General features: G+C 40.5%; 1 long non-coding RNA gene across 5 annotated transcripts; it reads right to left on the bottom strand.

The window, feature by feature from the left end:
* Positions 1-1,821: 1,821 nt before the first annotated feature.
* Positions 1,822-5,539, bottom strand: LOC123161624 (uncharacterized). Of its 5 annotated transcripts, none has more exons than XR_006480763.1 (3): positions 5,034-5,539; positions 2,709-4,560; positions 1,822-2,321 (listed from the first exon to the last, which is right to left on the bottom strand). It is a non-coding gene; the product is annotated as an uncharacterized lncRNA (long non-coding RNA). The 5 variants fall into 5 exon arrangements; XR_006480764.1 differs by having other exon boundaries at positions 1,822-2,808; positions 2,884-4,560; XR_006480761.1 differs by having other exon boundaries at positions 1,822-4,115; positions 4,422-4,560.
* Between the last annotated feature and the right edge of the window lie 675 nt (positions 5,540-6,214).

The following is a 6,214-nucleotide window of genomic DNA, read 5'->3' as shown; positions in this document are numbered from 1 at the left end:
TCTGTGCGCGTTATCATAGATGGAGGGAGCTGAAACAACTTGGCTAGCATGGAGATGGTGGAGAAGCTATCTCTCACCACAAGACCACATCCACATCCTTACTACATCCAATGGTTCAACAACAGCGGCAAGGTTAAGGTAACACGTATTGTTCGTGTGCATTTTAGTATCTCTACGTATGCTGATTATGTTGATTGTGATGTGGTATCTATGCAAGCTTGTTCCTTATTACTTGGTCGACCATGGCAATTTGATAAAAATTCTGTACACCATGATAGAAACAATCAGTATACTCTTGTTCATAAGGATAAAAATATTACTTTGCTTCCTATGACTCCTGATTCCATTTTGAAAGATGATATTAGTAGAGCTAATAAAGCAAAACAGGAGAAAAATAAGATTAAAAATCAGATTGTGACAAAAGAATTTGAGCAACAATGAAGCCTAATAATAAACCATCTAGTGTTGCTTCTGAAATTAAATTGAAAAGTGCATGTTTATTTGTCACCAAATCTGATATTGATAAGCTAGATTTCAGCAAATCTATTTGCTATGCTTTTGTGTGTAAAGAGGCATTATTTTCATTCGAGGACGTGCCTTCCTCTTTGCCTCCTGCTGTCACTAACATTTTGCAGGAGTTTGCTGCCGTCTTTCCACAAGACGTGCCACCGACATTACCGCCTATTCGAGGGATTGAGCATCAGATTAACTTAATTCTCGGTGCTTCACTGCCAAACCGTGCGCCATACCGTACCAATCTAGAGGAGACGAAGGAGATTATGCGTCAAGTACAGGAGCTTCTCACCAAAGGTTATATACGCGAATCCCTTAATCCTTGTGCTGTTCCTATTATTCTAGTGCCTAAAAAAATGGTACCTCGCGTATGTGTGTTGATTGTAGAGGCATTAATAATATTACTATTCGTTATCGTCATCCTATTCCTAGGCTAGATAATATGCTAGATGAATTGAGTTGCTCTATAATATTCTTCAAAGTTGATTTGCGTAGTGGATACCATCAAATTCGTATGAAATTGGGGGATGAATAGAAAACAACATTTAAAACTAAGTTTGGATTATATGAGTGGTTGGTCATGCCTTTTGGGTTAACTAATGCACCTAGTACTTTCATGAGATTAATGAACAAACTTTTACGTGCTTTCATTGCACGATTTGTGGTAGTTTGCTTTGATGACATTAATTTATAGCAGATCTTTGGAGGAACATTTGGAACATTTGCGTGTTGTTTTTATTGCTCTATGTGATGCACGTTTGTTTAGTAACCTTGGTAAGTGCACCTTTTGCACCGACAGAGTGTCTTTTCTTGGCTATGTTATTACTCCACAGGGAATTGAAGTTGATAAAGCCAAAATTAAAGCTATTGAGAGTTGGCCGCAGCCCAAAACGATCACATAAGTGCGGAGTTTTCTTGGCCTCGCTGGATTCTATAGGCATTTTGTGAGAGATTTTAGCACCGTTGCTGCACCTCTCAATGAGCTTACAAAGAAGGATGTGCCTTTTGTTTAGGGTACCGCACAAGAAGAAGCCTTCACGGTGTTGAAAGATAAGTTGATACATGCTCCTTTACTCCAACTTCCTGATTTTAATAAGACATTTGAGCTTGAACTAGCAAAAAGGCCCGTGCGTTGCAACAGGAGAAACAAAAATCACATCCTAAAATAAAAATGAATGAAATACCCCATCCACACAGGTTCATCCATTTTGGCATATGTCGCTGGCTCGCTGCTTATACTTTTGTGTGTTCTATAATTTCAATGAATGATAGCAAAATGACAAAATATAATTTGAGGCGAAACTAAAATGACAATTTTAAACCTATTAGCCACAACATTCTCATTACATGCAGAATAAAGGTAAACACTCGTGCTAGAATCTACCTGAACAATAAAAAAATAAGCAGTAGCATACTTTAAATTTTTTAAAGAAAATTTTAGTAGATACGAAAATTAGTTTAAACTCAAGTAGTTTGTGTCACACCCCTGAGAAACTCTCAGTCCGACTCCACGTGCATTAGTGAAGGGCACAAATGGATCAAAAGAGATGGGCTTCTTCCCAATGACGTCTAGGAGAAGAGCATGTCTGATGATGAGCATCGGCTGGTTGACGTGGTAAGACATGAGGTCGCATTGTGAACCACACGCACCTTGTCCATGTCTTCGAGGGGACGACCATTTAGCACCCACCAACCACACATATCTCTCCTACTATGTGCCCGTGCATTGCGAAGGGAGAAACAATGATAAAAAGAATTCATGGATGGGCGGTGCACATGATGAACTTGTACTACTTGCGTTGCAATGGCTGCATGACCAATCAATTTGCACTATCATTAAACAAAGGTGCCACAACCTTTGGCATTAGCAGCGGTGTAGCATTAATCATTCTAGCCGGAACTCATGAAATTTCAGATGGTTTTGATTTCCAAAACATGAATTTAAATTTCAATTGAAGAGAACTATGTTTTCTTGGTGTATACATTTAAAATTCAAAATATACTACAGATTTTTCAGTCGAAAAACACTGTTTCATTGTCTAAATAAAATCGTTGATTCAAAGTTGTGTCTGTTTGTGAGTTTTGAGCAATGCTCTTACGTATTTCCAAGTAGTATTCATTTTTGTGCAACTACACAATGATTGTAAAAAATGGAAATCATGCCAAATCTGGGTCAGAAGAGTGCAGGAACGCACCTGTCAATAGCAGTGGACCATTTACTGTCCATAAAATCTGGAGTGGTTACCATTTAGCAGTCTGCATTGCAGACTTACCTCATCAACTCCATTGCAACTCCTGCAGTGATAACCAGAAATATTAATATAAATAATTAAAATGCGGACAGAGCACACATTATGCATTAATCATGACCATTTTATTGCCACAAAATCATGTATTGCTGTACTCAAGACAATTATATGCAGGGTTTCCCATTGAAGAATGTCGCTGTCAATTGACACTAAGATCTGCAAGTATCATGTAGTTATGCATGGTAAGCTTCTTGAAAAGAATTACTCAATGCAAGCTTCTTACATAGATGGATTATGCAAAACTCACCTCTATCCATGTTATCTGAGAGAAATTCTAGCAGAACTTGTGTTACTTCTGCTGCATCATCAATGATTTGCACTATCATAAGAAATTATTTTGTTACAGTCTTTGGCATGAACCACCCTGGACTACAATGCTCTTATCCTCTCTACTTTCTGTTTAATACTTGTTTTTTCCCTTATCTAAATTGAACAAGAAATGTCACCGTGGTGATAAACATTTATGCTAGAGCCACAAAAATCAATACCTATATCTTTTTGTCTATCTACAATGCAATATTATGAATGGCATAACTTCAAAAAATAAACAACGACAATTCAGTAAGCACATCATTTGTCCAAAATATAATGATGTTTAAAGAGAAAATCTATATGGACGAAGGTCCTGCCTGAAGAACTGCCATCACAACTTCAGCAAACATACCACACACTGTAACTTTTTGAAAAGGTACAGTCTCTAGCCCATTAAGCATATTTTAATAGAAAGTAATGGAAGCACTAATAAAACTAATAAAATACATGCCAATGAATAGCTTATAAAATTTGAGAAAATATGGTGGACTTGCAACAATAGTTCATGTTGCTCTTTGCCACCAGAAACAACATAAATTTCTCCAAATTATCTCATACAAAAGACAAACTTAAACAAAAAAGGCATGTGCAAGATTAGGGACTATTTGAATTATCTGGTATAGCCGATGATAAAAACAATTTTTCTTTAGATATTTAGGGGAGCACTAAAAAAACACATATGAACAACTTTATTGACCATAAATGGGAGAGTCGCCATAGGAATGTCCAGTCTTGGTGCCTTAGAAGTTAGAAGTTAAGAGAAACATGAATGCATATATTGAAATTTGGAAGGATTGGCCATGCAAGACGCTCAGCGAAAAACACCATCAAAATAACCTGTGAGCAGCGGCAGCAATAAGTACCTAGACATCATGGTAGTTAACTTCATAATTCACGTGTGACTTTTGTGGAGGCAAATTCAAGTATGACTCAACAAAAGACAACCCATGCATGTTGAGGCCCCGTGTCTTGCCGCTCGATCTGCGAAGAGTATCAAGGGTTTTAAAATAAGAAGGAAGGGCAACCTGGTGCATGTAGCTCCCGCTTGCGCAGGGTCCAGGGAAGGGTCCGACCACTTTGGGTCTATAGTACGCAGCCTTTCCCTACATTTCTGTAAGAGGCTGTTTCCAGGACTTGAACCCATGACCTCATGGTCACAAGGCAGCAGCTTTACCACTGCGCCAAGGCTCCCCTTCGGTTTTAAAATAACTCTTTATAAAAATAACACTACCACGATGTACCAAAAGGTTGTCAGCACAGATGAATGTAAGATGATTGAATTACTACCTCCTCTGGTGTTTCAAACTTCTGGCCGGTTTGGGAGAAGACCTTGGCCGCCTTGCCATCGCCAGTTGTTTTCTTAGTGCTGGCAGTGGCGGCGATCTTGCCCTTGGAGGAAGCTAGCAATCCAGCCTAGATTTTTACCCTGCGAAGGAAAAAAAATCAGATCACATCACTGCATCTGGTGAACCTAAACTGCAGACTTGCTTGGAAAGTTGAAATTAGTACTACCAGTACTAATTATATTTGTCATCCATATAGTGAGGAGATGAGAGCTAATTATGCCACAAGGGATGCTACCAATTAGTGCGTGTTCGTAACTGAGTTTCTAATCAAGCAAATCATCTAAGTAGTGCAACAGGTGATGGTACTAATTAATACAGTACATGATAGTACTTCAGTTTCCAGATGGATGCAGAGATCGATCAGAGCTGAATTTGTGCCTGTTCGAATATGAGCGGGGGAACTGCAGGCTGGCCACTCAACACATAAAGAGATCAGCGCATATTACCAAAATCCCTAATTTGCAAGATCTAAAAACTACACATGAATACATCTGCAAGACCAACGAAAAATAATGTTCTACTGAGAAAGAATGAGGCAACGGGTCAAGAAGACCTGGGCCTTGTCACCACGTGATGCGCGGGGCTGCAATTCCGGCTAGCCACCGGCGAGCAGCAGCATGACTACCACTCCCTTCTCTCTTCCTCCGGCCTCCCATCCTCTCTTTTATCTCCCGCGCATCTCTCTCTTCTCTGACGGGTACCCGACACCGGCCATGCCGCACGCGCCAGCCGTTGTGCTCCAAGCTCCGGCCGCCTTCCTTGCAGATCCACCGCCTGCGCGCCGTTTCTGACCGGACCCGGCAAGATCCGACAGGGCCTCGCCGACTGCGCCACCGCAAGGCCGCCGCCCTTCCCGCTCGCCTGCATCATGGGCGATGCCCCGGCCCTTCCCGCTCGCCCGCCTCTCATCCATGCCTCTTCATTATATCCCCCTCCGTCTCCGCGTGCGGCTCCCACCTCCCTGCAGCCGCCTGATGCGGCGCCGCCGCCGGAGCGCAGCATCGCCTCCCCTCCCTGCCATGGCTGCCCCTGGAAAAAACGATATGTAAAGATCGCGAGTTGAATACTCTCAAATGCGGGGTCCTTTTTGTAAGATTGAAACGTTTTCTTATATCCACTTAAGAAGGTAGTGCGGGTTGAGTTACCAAAAACACAGGGGCATTTTTGCAAAAACACCGCGACGGTGAGCCCGCAGGCAGAAGCGGTAGCTGCTTTATTATTAGTGAAAGATGTGATGCTAGTGAAATTGAATTAGGAGGTGTGTTATTACAAGATGACAAATTTGTTGCATACTTTTCTGAAAAATTGAGTGGACCTAGTCTGAATTATTTTACTTATGATAAAGAATTATATGCTCTTGTTCGAACTTTAGAATCATGGCAACATTATTTTTGGCCCAAAAAATTTGTTATACATTCTGATCATGAATCTTTGAAACATATTAAAAGTCAAGCTAAACTGAATCATAGACATGCTAAATGGGTTGAATTCACTGAGACTTTCCCTTATGCTATTAAACACAAGAAGGGTAAAGAAAATGTTATTGCTGATGCATTGTCTCATCGCTATACTATGCTTTCACAACTTGACTTCAAAAAATTTGGTTTGGAGACCATCAAATATCAATATGTGCATGATGCTGATTTTAAAGATGTATTGCAGAATTGTAATGAAGGTAGAACATGGAACAAGTTCGTCGTTAATGATGAATTTGTGTTCCGTGCTAACAAGCTA

This window comes from Triticum aestivum, chromosome 7B (assembly GCF_018294505.1).
Source record: "Triticum aestivum cultivar Chinese Spring chromosome 7B, IWGSC CS RefSeq v2.1, whole genome shotgun sequence".
In the NCBI taxonomy this organism is placed as follows: Eukaryota; Viridiplantae; Streptophyta; class Magnoliopsida; order Poales; family Poaceae; genus Triticum; species Triticum aestivum.
This window is presented reverse-complemented; position numbering and strand designations above follow the sequence as displayed.